Source organism: Pinus tabuliformis, chromosome 1_1 (genome assembly GCF_031772625.1).
Source record: "Pinus tabuliformis cultivar Carrire ecotype Pingquan chromosome 1_1, CPIR1, whole genome shotgun sequence".
NCBI lineage: Eukaryota > Viridiplantae > Streptophyta > Pinopsida > Pinales > Pinaceae > Pinus > Pinus tabuliformis.
Genome location: NC_142297.1, coordinates 573,276,784 through 573,296,205, shown reverse-complemented (window position 1 = coordinate 573,296,205; position 19,422 = coordinate 573,276,784). Strand labels below are relative to the sequence as shown.

Genomic DNA, 19,422 nt, shown 5'->3' with positions numbered 1-19,422 from the left:
ATTGGCATTGGATCAAGAAAGGAAAAGAAGGCAAGAGGAAAGAAGGAGAAAGTAAGGAAGAGTAGGATCAAGTAGCTACAACATGATTCTTTGTAGGTATCGATTTGCATGTGTGATTTCCTTGCTACATTTGGCATGCATGTTATTGCATGTGGTTCTTTGTTGTCATGGAATGGGTTTTTCCAAGTGTGATAGTGTTTTCAGCCTAGCCTTGCCATTTCTAGATAGCTATGGTGTGATGGGGTTCTCATGTTTTGGTTGAGCCGGATTTCTAGATGGATTCAAAGATGAGTGAGGTGGATCATCAAAAGAAAGAACACATGGCCTAGTGATCCTTGAACCAGATTGTGGATTGCGGTAAAGTCATTGGCCTAGTGACCCCTGAATCGGATTGTGGGTTACGGTAAAGCCAGGTATTGTGTGCCTCGGTGGGCCTAGGAATCCTCAATCGATTAATAGCAGGATATACGATAAAGCCTATAGGTGGTTTCCCTTTATTAGGCCTAGGAATCCTTGCCAGTGAATGACAGGATAGGGTGGATTCTTGGTTTAGGGCATAGTGATCCGGTGTGGGTTGCAGTAAATCCTAGAGACTAGGAGATAGGAAAATTCCTGACGATGTAGGTGGAGGAATCCGGTGGCATCCATGCTTGTTTTGGCCTAGTGATCCGATGGAGATCATGGTAAAGCCTATTATTACATGTTTATTGTTTTGGCCTAGTGATTCGACGTGGATTGCGGTAAAGCTTGGTTTCCATTGATGAGGGCAAGGTGGTTTAACCTCAGGATGCCCTCGTCGGTTATTTTGGTTTGAGTCCCAAATTCACGCTTGGACTATGGAACATGGGTGATTAGCTGAAGAGAGATTTGGCTCCACTAATCTATGGTCGGGGGGAATGTGGTAGTCCCATACTGGGTTGTCTTTTGCATTCATTAATAAGAGGTTCTTTCCTTGATATCTTATGTGTAAATGTATTGATTTATATGTGGATTATATGGCTTATGTATCCTTGATATTTATGTTGTTATTATGTTGGTTATAAGCATGTATTATGATAGTGATGATGTATGGCTCTCCTCATGTTTTGATTTGTAAATGAATGAACAATGTATCTATGAACTAATAGATGATAATGCATCTAATGACATAAGGGAACAATGCTTCTTAGTGATTCTCAGATAAGTATGAGACCCCTATGCTCATATATGTTGTTTAAACCTATAGATTACATATTTGTGACATGTTTGACGAAATGTCTGTCATGGCTATTAGGGGTCCAACCTAGTCCTTATTGATGTTTTTAAAAATGTATTTTTGTTCCGATGTGAAATTTCATTTCTGAAGGTGTCATTGAGTTATGGGCAGTGACCTGGTCTTTGGGCCTGAAAAAGTAGCACAAATCCTGAAGTCATAGGTACAACACTGGGTAAAAAAATCCCCAGGTGCTTCCTTGCCCTTGCTGTGGGAGCATCTGGAGGCTCTTGGATGCACGCTTGTCCATATCATGGGAGCGTTTAGGGGTTTGATACATTAAAAATTCAGTTGGTCTCAATGGTTGGTTACCTGAGTGGTTGGGATGGATCGTGGGAGTTCTGTTGCTGATGTGAAAGGTCTGTGTGGTGTGTTTCCATTGATTCCACTTCCTTAAGGTGATTGAGGAGGTTGAATCCCATTATAGTGGCCTCTCATTGCATATTTACCCCAGTTGGTCGGTTACTTGGGTAGACGTGGGAGGAGGGTGTTACACGTGAACATATCAAAAATTCATATATCTCGAGGACTCTCTTACAACCTATTCTTTGTTTCTGAGTTAGAATCCATTTCTGCTATTGTTGGTCTTGGATTTAAAACTGAAGAGAACATAAAAGATCCATAATTATATTTTTGTTTTCTTTAGACAATCTAACTGCCACTAACATTGAGTGGTATTTCCTCTTCATGGAAGAGTTCTTATCGTTTTCATTTGAATGAGTAGGAAATGGAGAATAACGACTTGGATGGAAGCTCAAAAATCGTTGAGATGGACACAAACAGATCAAGTTGAAAGAAGTGGATTGGATTAATGACAGATTCTCTTTCTATAGAGTGGAGCATATCTTCCAACCATGCAACCCAATACCCTCCACATGATAATTGTCATCTTCAATCCTCACAACAAGCTCACTCTCAGCCACATTACAAAGGCTTTACTTCAACATAATCGTTGCACTGGATGACTTCTGAACTAAATCAATTGTCTATATTTAGGGTAGGAGGAGATATCTTGACTGCACTAGTTTCCCAAGATTTCAGCCCTGGAACTGTGTATGCAAATTGTGATTACGAAGAAGATAATGTGTTTTCAACTGCAAAAAGTAGTCCTCAATTCAGTTCAACGAAATTTGGAGGCAAAAGTGGTCCATTTACTCATAGAAGTGAATATGTAGAGAGTCTTTTTGAGGGTTACTTTGCCTTTCCTAACTACATGGCTAACACATAATCTTCAAAAGCTAAGGGTCATTCTCACAACACTCCTAAGCATCAACCAACTTCTTATGAAAGGAATACAATGTCATCTAGAAGGAGAATATCTTTGCAAGGAGCAGTGGATGACATGTCAAGCATCATCAATGCATAGAAGCAAAGGTCATCTTCTTAGGTCCCCTCAGTTCGCAAAGGCTATCAATATGCTAGTCTAGTTATGCTAGAGAGATCGATAGTGCCACTCAGGGATGGTCAATTTGAGACAACTTCCACAACAAATTGTCATTACTAAATTCTTAATGTATGTTGACGCATGTATATATTCTGAAAGTTGATTGATGTCTTTGGATTAATATGATTTCAGCAAGTAGGATAAGAGGATGAAGACTTAAGAAGGAAACATGATGGGATTTTTTGCTTTGTTTTTCAAAGTTATTAATGAAGACTCTTTTAATAGACCCTCTCTCGACTTGTCTAGTTGCAACAGTACCATGACCAGTGATAGAAAAAACATCCTCTACAACCATCAAGAAGCACAAGAATTGGAATATATTCATTCACTGCAACCATGAGATCATAAATCTTATCCACCCACCTATTCTAACCTAACTTGATATGTTTGGATTTTCCATAAGAGCCTCCAGAGTGAGGAGCGATGACCTTGAAATAATCGACACTTTATCCCCTGGAAACTCATAAGAACTCAAGGGCTCCCTAACCTCAAGCTCAACCAACTGAAGCAACTCCTCGTCTTCAACCTGATCCTATTTATTCAAGAACATCACCACGTTGGGCACACCCACCTACTTGGCCAACATGATGTGCTCCTTTGTCTATGGCATAAGGTCATCTGCTCCTGACAGAACTAGGATTGCAGCACCCATTTGAGTAGCCCAATAATCATATTCTTCACATAATCAGCATGACCAGGGAAATCCACATGGGCATAATGTCTTTTCTTGGTCTCATATTCGACAGTAGTAGTATTGATTGTAATAACTTTTCCCTCCCTTTAGGCACTGCGTCGATTTCATCATATTTTTTAGGGGTACTAGTGCCCATGGAGGCCAAGACCATGGTGAGGGTAGTGGTCGAGATGGCTTTCCCATGATCAACATGGCCAATGGTGCCAATATTCACATGGGTTTTTTTTTTCTAAGATTTTCCCCGAGCTGCCCAGATTGTGAACCAGAATGACTTGATGGTATTCATAGAGGAAGAGGAAGGGAAATGGTCTCTGAAAGCATTTTTATATGAAATTTGGTTTTAGAGAGACTGAGAATGTACCTCGTCAAAGCTCCCCTCTGGGTTTCGCTAGTGATGACCAAGATGAAGGAACTGTCGTTGCTCCCATGAATAACCTTGTCGTTATTGTCATCGTTTGAATTTCCCGAGAGCTCTATGTGTTGCCTCTTGAGCTAACCACGTCATGATTGCCATCGCCTAAATTGCTCGAGAGCTTTGGGTGTTCCCTCTTGAGTTGTTTCCACAACAATTTGAATGCTATCTGAATGAGTGTAAGGAGAACCCTTATCCCTTGTTTCAATAGATGTAGTCTAAGCAAAATTAAATGATAATCCCTTGTGAAAACGAGCTTTTGTACGGGACACTGTTGAGATTCGCACCAACTATTGAAGACAGCGAATCTCAACAGTGTGGCCAACAACAACCTCACAATAAAATGCACATCAACATAATTATTCATATCAATTCTAAAATTTAGTGTTAATGGTGATGATTTTAATTATTTTATTTATTAACAACAATGAAATATCTTTGACTTAGTGGAGGATAGGGTATCTATTTTGCCCGAAAATTTATTATAATTTAGTGATAAATTAGTGGTGTGGACAGTTATGATTGACTATTATAAAGAGTCATTACTATTATTTAAGAAAAAACATATTAGACTAGAATGACTTGTTGGTAGTTTGTAAGGGATAGACTTCCACTCATATCAAATTTATGAATGTTTAACCATTGAGAGTAGTTTTTAACCAAATATAAATAATTTTAAATCATATTTTAAAATTGGTTGAGAAGAACATAAAAATAAAAATCTAATTTAATGAAATCATTTCTTTTTTAGATTATTATAAAGCTTAATATTAATATTAATCAATAATCCCAACTGAGTTATGATAAGTTTTCCTATTGTCAGAAAAATTATTAATGAAAAAAACATAACAAAGATTATAATTATTTTATTTATTTGAAAAAAAAAGAAATTGTTTCCACGTGGTTCCCAAAAAAATATATAGAGAGGGTATATATAACATAGTTGAATGAGACTCCGTAAATTATTTGATATTTCTCTTGTAATTTATTTATTTATTTTTATTTTTTTAAAAGAAGGAGAAATTTTTTCTATGTTGTTCCAAAAAAGAGATAGAGAGGGTATATATATAACATGGTTGAATGAGAGTGTGTAAACTAGCATTTGCACCAAGAGGTGCAAAGGGTACGCAAATAGTGTTTTGGCTTGTTTTACCCTTTGAATATATACAATAACATTTGAAATAGAAGAGTTTCTAGTGTCTCACTAGAGGTCAATGATTCACTGGTCGAACGAGATCAGAGGTCAGGTATCTCTTTAAAGGTCTAGAGTGTCGAGGGGTCTGACTATGGGGGATGTCATTATGTCATGTCGTCAGGTATCTCTTCAAAGGTCTAGAGTGTCGAGGGGTCTGACTATGGGGGATGTCATTGTGTCATGTCGTCTCTTCCAATGCTAAGAAAGGAAATAAAGACAGATAGTAAAAGGTGACAAAAAATGATGGTCATCAGATATGGAAGATATTCAATCTAATATAAGAACAAGTGGTGAGGTAGTAGTGCCGTTAGAGTTTGTATTACCTCATTGTTTAGTGTGATCACTTTAAATAGTAATAAATACAAACGACCTACTTGGGCAACAAATCATTTAAAGCTGCATAGGGTGTTCAAAATGTTGCAATATGTGATCCGTGTTAATGTGAAAATTAAACCCCATCATAATAATTAAACCAATAAAAAATTAATTATATAAATTTAAAATATTCAATAATTATTTTTTCTTTACATAAAAATGAGATTAATATATAATTTGACAAAACTTAAAAAAAAATGTTTCAAAAAATTAGCAATTAATAGAAATTCAAGAAGCATCTACTTTATGTCCATGGGTCTTGGATAGATTGTTAGATGTTAAATAATTGGTTCAATTCCTTGCCTTACTTAGCAGTTCATTTGTGCACTTTTTTTGAAAAGTTATTTATATCTATCTAACTTTTTCACATTATATTAATGATGAAAAAGCTTAGTTAGTCTATTACTCTGTCTATTCATCCAAAATTTTACTTTGAATGAAAATTGTAAAATTATGTTATCAATTAAGTTTTATCAAAGAATAATTATTCAATAATTCCCTCTTTCGAGTCATGTGCAAAGTAAGTAAAATAAAGTTATTGTTTTAAGTTAGAGTGAACATCATTATAAAAATTATAAATCAATTTGATAAATCAAATAAATTTTCCAACATTGGAGGAGACTAAGAAAAGGAGATGAAGAGGGAAAGGGAAACACAAATGAAAAAAAAATAAAAATTGGGTGGGAAAAATGTAATCTAATGAGAGAAAAACTTAACACATGCAATATTAATGTTTGTTTTATTTATTGATTTATCAAAGTATGTTTTTCTCATTTATTTTATGTAAACTCTGGTGCAGAATTTTATGATAATAATTAGAATTGTAAATTCTAATTATTAAAATTAAAATATTTTAATTTCTTTTGAAATAATTAAATAAATTTATATATTTAAAATATAATTTAAGTAATATAAAATTGAAAAAAACAACAACTATTCTTAGCTCAAACTAATGACAACTTCTTATCACATTCTTCACTTAAAAGATAAATCTTCCACCAAAATCTGAAAAACAATGCTTTGCTCCCATATTAATGGCAACATTTTATCAAATTATTAACTTTGAAAATAGATCTTTCACTCTGAGCAAATTTGTGATAAGGAAAAATGTGGACTTTCAATTAACAATATAATGATTTACTTTGTCAAGTCACTTAGGAGCTATAATTATAATTTTATTCGTTTAATAAGAAGTTACACATTGTAATTACGAAGGAGGTGATTAGTGTGCCATGAATCCAAGTTGCCACCACCATCACATGGCATGGGACACAACATTCAAAGTATTCCATTTCAAAGACACAACAAGTGGTAGTTTAGTCATCAAAGTGTGTGGAAATGGGTGCATTACGTTGCCTATAAGAATTCTCTAACACCTCACTCTGAAGGATATACCACCACCTACCCTTTTCTCACGTACTAGTCTTGCTACTACCAGACTCTCCAACCATGTTCTCACACAACTCCAACCTAATTCCCTGGGTTCAACCATCTCATTACCTGCTCCTTCGAAGATATCTAATTCACAGATGACTCTTTGGCTTGCTTACTTCTCATTTCCCATCTCTTGAGAAACTTATTATAGCTCACCATGTTGGCTCACTGAAACTTGTCATTTCATCTTCCAATCTTACACATTTATATGACCTCGGATCCAATGTTGAATGCGTAACCTGTGATAGATCTTCGATCATCCAAGTTACCTGCCCAATTGGAATTTGAAAAACTTGTTAGAATAACATCAGAAGTGTCAGTGTACAAAATGCCATAATTACTAGTACCACTAAGATACCTCAACACACTTTTTGCTGCGACCCAGTGACTTTCGAGTGGTTTTGACATGAACTAGCTCAACACACTAACAGAATATGCCAAATCTGGTATAGTTGTAGTCAGATATATCAAACTGTCAACTAGCTGTCTGTACATGGTAGCATCCACCTGTTAGTACCATCGTTACTGCTCAACTTTAAGTTCTGCTGTAATGGTGTTGCTGCTGATCTGCACTACTCTATTCTGAACCTTTCCAACAAGATTCTGGCATACTTCCCTTGAGTAAGAAAAGTTTGTCCATAATCTCTCCATACCTCCAATCCCAAAAAATAATGAAGGTTTCCGAGATCTTTCATCTCAAACAATTGTGACATCTGTTGTTTGATTTCTTTGATCAGATTGTTAGCATTCCCTGTTATGATCATATCATCTACATACAAAGAAATCAAAATAATTTGCCTCTGTTTATTAAACTTGGTATACAAATTTGGATCATTCAAGCTCCTATGAAAGCCATGCTGTACAAAAAATGAGTCAATTTTCTCATACCACGACCTGGGTGCTTGTTTTAAACCATAAAGTACCTTTTTCAATTTACACACAAGATGTTCCTGTCCCTTTTTCACAAAAGCTTCAAGCTGTACTAAATAAATTTCTTCTTTCAAGTCACCATTCAGAAATGCAGACTTGACATCTAGCTGGTGTATCTTCCATTTGTGTTTTGTTGCTAAGGAAATTAGCATTCTAATGGTGTTTAATTTGGCTACAGGAGCAAAGGTGTCATCGAAATCTATTCCCTCTTTCTGTGAGTAACCCTTTGCTACCAGTCTAGCTTTAAGTTTCTCTATACTCCCATCTGCATTTATTTTTGGTTTATACAGCCATTTACATCCTATGGAGGTTTTACCTTTAGGCAATTCAACCAAATCCCAAGTATGTTTTCTGTTTATTGATTCAATTTCCTCATACATTGCAGCCCTCCATGCATCAGATTTACTTGCTTCCTCATAATTTACAGGTTCTACAATGTTTAAAATCTTTGACATTAATGCATAGCCTTTCAATTTAGAAGATAATCGAGTCTTCCTACCTGATCTCCTTGGTAGGGGACTTACCTCAATTCTGTCTATTTCAGCCTTTTCTAGGCTTGCATCTTCATTGATTACTTCATCTGTTACTTCTTCTTCTTCTTGTTTCTCCTCCTGCTCTTCATCCTCCTCACTGTTTTCTTCCAATAGCAATGGAATGCGCCAATAACTGTTAGAGTCATTCTTTCCTTCTTCTACCTATTCATGAAATATGACATCTCTGCTTGCAAAAACCTTGTGAGTCACAGGATTAAATAACTTATATGCCTTGAACTCAATGCCATATCCAACAAATATACATTTCAGGGCTTTAGGATCTAACTTCTTCCTATCTGCCTTAGGTATATGAGCATAAGCTTTTGACCCAAATATTCTTAAATGACTCACTGCTGGTTTGAATCCAAACAATGCTTCAAAAGGGGTTTTGAAGCCTAGACATCTAGTAGGACTCCTATTCTTTAAATATACAACAGTGTTAATAGCTTCTGCCCAAAGACCATTTGATAGACCCTTACCTTGAAGCATGCTCCTTGTGCACTCCATAAGAGTTTTGTTCTTTCGTTCTGCCACTCCATTCTGTTGTGGAGTGTTAGGCACTGTAAACTATTGCACAATCCCATGATGCTTGCAGAAATCCATGAACTCTCCCAACCTGTATTCTCCCCCTTGATATGAGTGGAGAATTTTTATCCCTTTTCCTGTCTGGTTTTCTACCATGGATTTAAACTCTTTAAAATACTAAAAAGCTTGACTCTTTTTAGTTAGAAAGTATACCCATGAAAATCTAGTGCAATCATCTGTAAATAAGAGAAAGTAATATGCTCCTCCTAATTACCTGGTTTGCATGGGTCCACAGATGTATGTATGCACCAGTTCTAAAATATCTCTTTCCTTTCTTTTAACATGCAAAGGGAACTCTTCTCTATGCATTTTCCCTAATGCACATCCATCACAATCCAGCTTAACATTATGGAAAACAAGGAGTCCATCGACCATACCTTTTCTCTGAAGTAGAATGAGGTCTTGCAGATTAAGATGGCCGAATCTCTGATGCCAGAGATCTTCGACTGTCGATCCAGCTGCAACCATTGCTTGCTGTGGCATACTCTTCACATCTAGTCTGTACAAATTCCCCACGCGCACTCCTGTTGCAATTGTTTCCATCTGGCTATCCTTAATGACACAGTTAGTCTTAAAGAATTGAACTTGCATGTCCTGATCAGTAATCATTGAGACAAAGACCAAATTTTTCTTAATTCCTAGAACATACAATACATTTTTAAGGTGTCTAATGTCTCCGCTAGGTAATTTTATAGGAATGTCACCATATCCTTTGATCTCATGTCCACTATCATCTCCTAAATAGATTTTCGACCCACATGAAGTTTCTTCAAGAAATTCAAACCAATCCTTCTTACCAGTCATATGTGAGGATGCGCCAGAGTCGACATACCATATGTCGTCCTCATCTTCCTTTGAAGCTGAAAGAGCACAATCAACTATAAATAGTCGAAGTTCGTGGCTATGATCCTCCTCTTCCTTAACGAAGTAACCCTTATGTTTTCTCTGTTTGTTTCTTCCTTTGTCTGCATGCCTCTTATAACAATCTCTAATCTCATGTCCAGGTTTTCCACAGTAAAAACATTTCTTGATGGGAAAATTATTAGCAGACATACCTTTAAACGGTCTCTTCTGAAATGTGTTGGCTCCTCTCTGCTGCTGCTGTTGCGGTTGCTGATGCTGCTTCCCTTTAAACTGTCTCCTTTTTTCCATCAGAGCAAGGTCATTGCTCTGAGATTTCAAATTTTGTCGTCGCTCTTCTTCTTGTATCAGAATCCCTGTCAGCTATTCAAATGAAGGGGCTTTCTCCCTTGCTGATAGCCCTATGATAAATGTATGTTAATCATCAATCATTCCATTCAACGTGATCGTGACCAGATCTAAATCAGAAACTTTCTCTCTGATATCTCCCAATCTGTCCTTTAGGTCTTTGACTCTCGCAATGAATCCAGCAGCGGATTCATTCTCCTCCATCTTCAATGCAAACATCTTGCCTTTGAGTGACAAGACACGGTTTGAATTCTGCGTCTGGTATAGGTTTTTAATGGTCGTCCAAATGTCAACGGCTGATTTACAGTCTCTAATATGTGGGATAACATTGTCCTTGATGGACATCTTCAATATGACCTTTGCTTTTGTCTCCCTTTTATCCCAATCTTGTTCTTGTGTGGCTGATCCCAATCTCAGCTCATTTCCTGTCACGATCAACCACACATTTGCACTTTCAAGTAAAGTTTGCATCTTGAATTTCCAGTTGTTGAAATTTGATCCATCAAGTTTGCTAGACTCGTGGAGATATGATTCTAAAAATTATTCATGTTGACTTATACCGGATCTGAACCTCTGTTTCGCTGGAAAAAAAAAATTGTACCTTCAATGCGCCACCACCAGGCAACTCCGATCTGCTACCACCGAACAGATCCGGAACTCCAATGCGCCACCACCGGGCAAGTCCGATCTGCTGCCACCGAACAGATCCGAAACTCCAATGCGCCACCACCGGGCAAGTCCGATCTGCTACCACCGAGTAGATCAGGAACTTCAACGCGCCACCACTGGGCAAGTTCAATCTGCTACCATCGAGTAGATCAAGAACTCCAATATGCCACCACCAGGCTACTTCGATCTGCTGCCACTGAACAGATGCGAAACTTCAAAGTGCCACCACCAGGCAACTTCGATCTGCAAAAAATTGCAGATTTTTCAAAGAGAAAGAGGTTGGTGCTCTTCAAGAGTGAAGTACCCGTGCCAGAAACAAAATCGATGCAAGGCACAAAATTGGCGCGATTAATCCTTGATTTTCCGCGCCAATTGTACTTTCTGGCACGCTGGCGCGCTTATCACCCTCAAAACCGCGCCAAGTGGTGCGACTGTTCCTTAAAAACCCGCGCCAGCTCTTCTTTCCGCTCAAAAATGGCGCGACTGTTCGCGACGAAACCGCGCCAACACTTTCTTGCGCTCAGAGATGATCAGTCATCTGAGACCTGTCTTCAGGTGTTACTGCAGTCCACCTGATTCTACAAATGCCGCCACTACAGTTCTGTAATCAATGATGCATCCTAAAAAAAAAATTAAGGCTATCCCTACTCTGTGCTCTGATACCAAGATAAAAATCAGATTTGAATTAAAAAGGAGTTACAGCTCACAGGTGAGTACTGCACCTGGAGACTGCACTCATACAAAGAGAACTCTCTCCATACACTCTACTATTCATCAAATGAATGATTACATTATTAAGTACATCACTAGAAATCAGGTAGTTGCAAACAAACTCCTAAACTCTAGGAACAAATCCTAAACTAAGGAGATACGTTACAACTTATGTAACCATTTCTCCATTAATACAAAATAATATTAATTATTTTCAACTGTTTTAGATGGTGAAGTGGAGATGTAGGTTTTAACTGCAAATTTTCCAAAGCTTACAACTCTAAAGGTAAACGAGTCTTTAAGGATACATGATGTGAGAATAAATGGAATGTTGTTTAAAAAACATTCTTGCATGGTCTACATTCTTTCAGGTATCTTTTTGCCTTTTTGATTTGATTTATGTGCTTATTTAGGTTGAATTTTATCGTAATACAGTTGCAAGGGTTAAAGGCCAATCCATATTTAAATGCAAAAGGCATTGTCATTGAAGCATGTCTTCCCAAGTCAAGAGGACCAGTAGCCACCTTTTTTTGTGTAGAATGGTATTCTAAAAAATAGTGATGTGGTGGTGTGTGATGAAACATTTGGGAAAGTAATTAGTTTGGTTTTAGTGAATATTTCAGATTTAGGAGCTTCCAATACCTTTTACCTTTTAGACCATTCTCAAGGCTTTCTTGAAATGTTATTCATTTCTTCAACTTTAGGTTTTGCCTTGTTTTAAATGTACCGTATGAGCAGGTAAGGGCTTTGATTGATTGTGCCACTGTAATTCAAAATTTGTTGGCATTGTGCCACTGTAACTGAGTTATAATCATAACATATATCAACAATGAAAATGAAGACAATTTTTATTGAATGATATTCAGTGAACACATATTTTTGAGTATATGAAATTCGTTCTTCAATGAAGAGCATGTATGGGCTTTGCTTGATGACGATGGAGCTCGTCTTGAGGAATTTGGGCCTTCCATAGCTGTGCAGGTCTGTAAAGCTCAATAGTCTTTCATTTTTTGTGTGCCCTTCTCTCACTGCCTGCAAATACTCACTTCCTACAAAATCTAAATACTTTATTTTGTTCCTCTCTGTTTAAAAAGGTTTGAAGACTGAAATTAATATAATACGATATTGTTTAATTTCACAATTTTAGCTTATTTTTCAATTTGTCAAGGACATATCTATTGGTTCTATCGTTGTCACAGGACCCGAGCTATGGGAGTAAAATGGAAATGTGCGTCTTACACAGAAGTCCTCGCTCCACAGGAAAATTAGACGTTTTCCCATAATAACATGAAATTTGATTACAGGGACGCCGAAACAATTCGAATCACGTACTAGGATTCTCAGTCCAAAGGAAAGGAAATTTGATTATAGGGATACCAAAACAATTCAAGAAAGTACTCACTAGCCATATCTACCATCGCCTTGAAAATCTCGGATTAGCAGTTTTCTTGACCAAAAAGAATTGCAGGGAGGAGAGAAGTTGGATCCCCAAATCGAAGGGGCTATTGGAACAACCTCTGTTCATGTAGCGATATTCTCTCCAAATTGTGCTCAATCAACTTGGTGTCTCCACGAGCTCGTACGGATATTGGATTCGGGGTCGACAATAATTTTGATCTTCTACAAAGTCGAGCTCGCGGATCTTCGGTGGACGAGGGGTGGAGATCGAGTTTATGTTTGACATCTGGGAGTGCTCGAAGGGAAGAGAACATTTGATTCTCAACCATGAAACGATCCTAACACCATAGAAAAATGGAGGAATGATCTATCTGTTGTGGCATATATAAGTGGTTTTGAGCTGAAGGCATGTAACGAGTAAGGACCTCCACCTCTACCTATTGTTCCGAGTTTTGTACTTTGTTGGCTTCATAAGTATATCACAGTTAACTTATGTAGACGTTTTCCATTATGCAATTGACTGTCATTGTGAATATTATTCAGTGAGGAGGCGCAACTCGTCCAACAAGTTTTGAAAACGGTTTTGGGAATTGTAGGTCTTGGCGGGATCGCAAAAACTACCCTCACTAAACAATTGTTCAACCATAGAGATGAAATTACAAACAATCTTGCTTCTTATTCGATGTCAGATCCAATTGTTTACATTCTCTGCAGAGTAGCCTTCTTAAGGATCTGGTTGAATGGAATGTACAAATAAACAACATTAATGAAGGCATAGGGAAGCTCAAAACAATTTCTCAACGAGCGCTTATCGTTCTAGATGATGTTGATCATATTGATCAACTCGATGCATTATGTGCGCCACTCAAAGACACCAATAATCTACGCAGCTTAATTTTAATTACATCTCGCAATAAAGGTGTGCTCAGAAGCTCAGGTATCGAAGAGTAATACCTTGCCGATCAGGCGCTGTGCAGGTTTTCATTGCATCCAGGTCTGAATCCGTGGGAGGAACCAGGACTATGGGTTCATAAATGTCGGTTAGGACGAAGGATTCTCGCCCAAAATTCTGCAAAACTTGCCGGAACCTGTCAAAATATGCTGAAACTTGCCCAAACGTGTCAAAATATGTGTGAACGTGTCAAAATCTAATTGGTTTGAAAGGTGAAAATAAAGCTCTCGGATTGGGTGGGGCAAACTGTGTTTGCTTATCCAACCTCACAAAGAAAACGCCTTTCAGCGTAATTATGTGATATTTCCGAACCATGGTGATGTGTAATATTAGAATTAACTTGCATTTTCCTTTTTAAATGTAAAATTACATCATTATATTGTAAACCATGCGAACGAAGTTGAATTTATCATTTTGCTCTTAATCGAATAAGTTTGGAGACTTTTTTATAAGCAATGTAGCAATGTGAATAAATTGAATTTATTATTCCATTTGTAATCAAACAAGTTTTGAGAAATTTTAATGGTTATTTTGTATAAATGAGAAGTATTTTGTACCAATAAGAAGTGTTAATATCTAGTGAAATTTTTGATGTTTCAAATAAGATGCATTTTCATGAGGTTCATGAGGTGTAGAGTACTCGGTTTGGGTGAGATTTATTTTCCGTAAGGTCACAAGTTCAAGTTTTATGGGGAGGGGTTGAGGATGAAAGCCACTTTAGGCGGAATTAAACTTCCCAATAAGCGTCCAGGCACGAGCAAGCCGAGCACAACATCGGTGATAAGCATCCCACTATAGGTGATCCTTACTTATTCTATAGGGGCTAGCCTCAACTAGATGAAAAAAAATAAAAAATGAATTCTCACCCTTTATTTTATTTTTTTACTATGAGTGTCTGAAAGTTAAGTTTTATGTTGGATAGTGGAACTAGGTGTTGTGTATGATTTGTTATGTGTTGATATAAAAGCATATATGGTTTTGAAAGGTTTTTAATTTTAAATACTAATGAGTAGTCACCTGTTTTAAGATGTTATTTATTTTAAAGATGTAGATGTGATATATAAGTGATTATTTTTGAAGAAGAAACATATTGGAGGTTTCAAGAGGTAAATTATAAGATAGTTTAGAAAGCATTAAGTTCAGATGAAAGCATAATAGAATAAAGGAGGAATAATATGTTAAATAAGTTGTAGTTCAACTTGAAAATGAGAATGAATAAATTCTTTATGAAGTAAGAAAGTAGGAAGTGGTTTGGATAGAAAGGGTTAAAATTTTATAGAAATGGTTTTCTTCATACATTTTTTTTTCAATTTTATTTGATAATAGAGGATTATTCCTTAGTGATGAAAACGAATTATGGGGTCTCTTCGTTTCATGATCCTTTTTTAGTCTCACTCCTGGACCTGTGGATTATGGCCCCACTACACTTTTGTTGCGCTCTCTGTTATGTGCATGCATGCAACATCAATTCCTTAGGCTTGGATCACACAATTGTTACATGCATTGTTAATTAATCAAACAAATTCAATGCATTAATGCATCAAGCCATCAAAGCATCAACCCACGATTCACATACATAGAATTGCATAAAGCATAAATCAAATTTCATTAATTTAACCACTAGACTATTATAAAGCACATATTGGCACCTTGGCTGGCTAGATCATTCTAATGTTCGCCCTTCACACACACACAAGTTTACAATTTATATTAGAAAATTACAATATTGTGGATTATTTCAATATCATGAATTATTTCAAGATCCACGATCTTCTCCATAAAGATCTCAAGATGATCCTCTCCATAAAGCACTCAAAATGATCTTCTCCACAATGCCCTCAACAAATTCCTAAGATGCCTCACGAATATCATTTTTCACACTTTTAATCCTTTACAAAATAGATATTATCCTCCCTCTTCACAACTGCATCTTTCGGAACTCGTTTTTTCTGATTTTCTCGGAGGATGGGTCGATGCTCTTGCATCAAATTCCCAAGGTACAATTTTTTTTGACCTCCTGGTCATATGCTTATGGTCTTGTCGTAACAACTTCAACTTGTGAGCTACAACACACCTCTGCAGTAATAATTAGATTTCTCTTTAAATTTCTAGATATGTTACTTACTATCTATTGTGTATGCATGCAAATTATATTGTTTTAGAAAATAAAGAATAACGAAATAAAATTCACAAACTATAAACTAACACAACATATTAATTTGGAAACCCTTTCGAGAGGAAACCCAATTGGAAGGTGATACCACTTTATTCTCTTTTTTTGAATGGAAAATGGATGCAAGTACAAAGAAGTGAGGCTTGTGGCATGTGGGCTACTACAATGCACAATCCCTATGTATTTGATTTATCCTTATCCATTCTCGATCACTCTGCTCATCTATGGAACAAAATTCGCTTGAAGAAAATGAAACCCCTTTTCCTCCTAGTCGCCTAGTTATAACACAACCTAATAGTCTACTAGTGGTTAGGTTTTACTCCTTAAACTCTTAACTAGAATTATAATATTGACTCTTTTAGAATCTTCTTTCATCATGATCATGTAGCTAGCACCTTTTCCATTGAGGTGATTCTTCTGCCATTGCAAATGTATTTGTGTGTAGAATAGTGCCAAGGGGTTTTTTTTAAGTGTAAAATTTTACCCCCCAAAAATATTGTTGAATGTGTTAAATTGATTACAGAATGTTTCAGACCCTAATTTGTGAAACTGGGACCTGCAGGTAAAAATGACCTTGTGAGTTAATTCCTCCACTTTTTCCACTCTAAAAGCATCAAATCTAATAGGTTTTGCTTTTATAAGTGCTTACTCTACTCTGATCTCAACAACGTAACCCTCTAACAAACCTAAGCCCTTCTTATCCTTACTAGAACTATAAAAGAAGCTAGGAATAAGCTATTAACTGACAAATGTAACTGACAGGATGCCGAGAACCTAATTAACCACCGGTATATTCCATGACGAATGGGGGCGGGGGGAGAGCTACTTGAACGGTTGGACGGAAGCTGCTGTATGTATCGAAGGCGGTCCAACCAAAATCTCTCTCTATTGGAAGGTAGCAAAGCCAAGTGGCCTAGTCGAGTATCCTATCCTTGCCCAGGCGCTGAATCTATGCTGGAAAACCATTTTCTTAAGTGGTCATATTCGAGACATAAATAGTCATAGCATAGATAATTATGTTGAAGATAAGAGTATATCGAAACCATATAACGTCTTACCATGAGCAGATTGTATCCACAGAGAAAATATGGCACTAGTATGTCCTTTGGAAGTAGTACGTATCAGTATTAGCTGTGGGAAATCAGAGCATCTCAGAAGCTTTTTCAAATGAATTCATGGACCAGAACAATCGGCATGGACTCCTTTTCGAATATGGATTGAACGGGTCCTCTTCTTGCGAACTTCCCACGATGAACAACTTGACGGCTGCAGTAATCTTTCGAGAGGGGCGGGCGGTGATCCGGTCTTTATACCAGTCCCTTATAAGAGAAGGGTTCATAGCTTTTGGATTAGATTGTGCAAGTACATGCCTTAAACTAGCAATTCTAATAATTCTCTACTAGATTTTAAACAAAATTGATTGAAAAATAAATCCAAAAAAGGGTAAAATGTAAAATACTAAGACTACTTGAAATGTTTTAGCCATTGTTGGAAGTAATGTTTCCATGTGTTGTTGTGAGTTGTCATTGTGAGTCTCTAGGTGTGATTATAGAAATAGTTATTTCCCTATGTCTGTGAGTTGTCTACGAGTCATAGATCCATCTTCTTCGGATCTTATCATCTAGAAGTCGGTGATCTAATTCTTATATATGTAAATTCTTTATGTGATCAATAAACAATGTGTGGTTTGTGTTGTGTGTAATCAATCTTTGATCTCTTTTTATTTTCTAACATGGTATCAAAGCTAGTTCAACCCTTACTCTCTCACGAGAGGAGCTGAGATCATGCAATTTTAGACATGATACTCCTTTGTACATAGATTAGTTTAATAGAGTGCTTGATCTATTGTTCATGTGAATATTTGACTTGTCTGTGGATTGTGGATAGTTGCATGCAAAGGAGAATTGCGAAGATCCAGTGTTGTTGTTGTTGTGTGAAGTTCCATTGTGGACAAATATTTGTAAAAGAAGAGGAGATCTGCTTGTCAAGAAACTGGATCAACATAGATTTGGTTTGATATAGTGTGGATCTACAATTGAGAGCAATGCCTACATGTTTTAAATGATGGTTCTTGAGATTATCAAATGGTCCAAGATGTACAACTGCGACATGTAGGTGGAATTTTGGCATTTCTCATTCTAGATCTGAACTAATAAAATATTGTGGTATTGTTAATCCAGAGATTGAGATCCAAACACTGCAGATTTGAAGGAAAATACCAATATGCAAAGTTATTATTATTATATTTGATATGATCTGCACAAATCAATAAAGAGAAGTCATTGATTTTGTCTTTGTACATTTTGGTGGTTGGTGTTTGTGTTTTTGTTGGTTATAAAAAGGGTTGGTGGTTCTTAAAATCGAAGCCTCGGTGTCCAAAACATCAATTCTTCTGTGTTTTTATTGGTTATAAAAAGGGTTGGTGGTTCTTAAACTGGAAGCCTCGGTGTCCGAAACATCAATTCTTGTGTGTTTTTATTGGTTATAAAAAGGGTTGGTGGTTCTTAAATTGGAAGCCTTGGTGTCCGAAACATCAATTCTTGTGTGTTAGTAAGGTCAAGTTATTTGATCAACTTTTGAACACATTCAGTATCCAGACCTCCATCCTGGCAATTAATGGATAACCGAAAGTGAAATATTCGACAGATGGTGGTTGGTCCATAGGATGGTTCATTACTTGATTACTCTTATCGCAGAAGCCTTTATGAGTCAATGTGTCAATATTGTTGATCCTGTAAAGTTCATTAATGATGGTTAGAGGCGGTTGTGTTTTAAATGGAGTTCAAGTGATGACTCAAAGATGTGATGGTGAAAGAGTGGTGTTTGTGAGATTCCATAGTGGATGAGAATGTCGATGGAGATTAGTTAGGCAAATATTATTCTTGTTGTTGTAATATGTGTTTTCAATGTTTTCCATGTAAGTATTAAGGGAGGGTGTTGGAAGTAATGCTTCCACGTGTTGTTGTGAGTTGTCATTGTGAGTCTCTAGGTGTGATTCTAGAAGTATTTATTTCCCCATGTGTGTGAGTTGTCTATGAGTCATAGATCCACCTTCTTTGGATCTTATCATCTAGAAGTTGGTGATATAATTCTCATATATGTAATTGTTTTATGTGATCAATATACAATGAGTGTGATTTGTGTTGTGTGTAATCGTTCTTTGATCTCTCTCTATTTTCTAATGACCACAATAATTTATTTTTTGACTTGCTTTAAATAATATATACATGGTTTATAGTAATTTATTGTGTTACTTGCTTTAAATAATATATACAGTCTTTTTTAAATCATATAAGATATATAGTTGACATTGAAATGTTTTACTTAACATGAGATTAAAATATTTTATTTATGAACCAATTTGTTATATTAAAATGTTTTTTTGTTATTAATATATTTTCAATTAAAAATCAATATTAATTAACCTAATATATTGAATATTTTATTAATAACGCA

The 19,422-nt window shown here is 36.4% G+C and overlaps 1 pseudogene; it reads right to left on the bottom strand.

Moving 5' to 3' along the window:
• Positions 1 to 2,760: 2,760 nt before the first annotated feature.
• LOC149214482 (elongation factor TuB, chloroplastic-like) lies at positions 2,761 to 3,676 on the bottom strand (annotated as a pseudogene).
• Between the last annotated feature and the right edge of the window lie 15,746 nt (positions 3,677 to 19,422).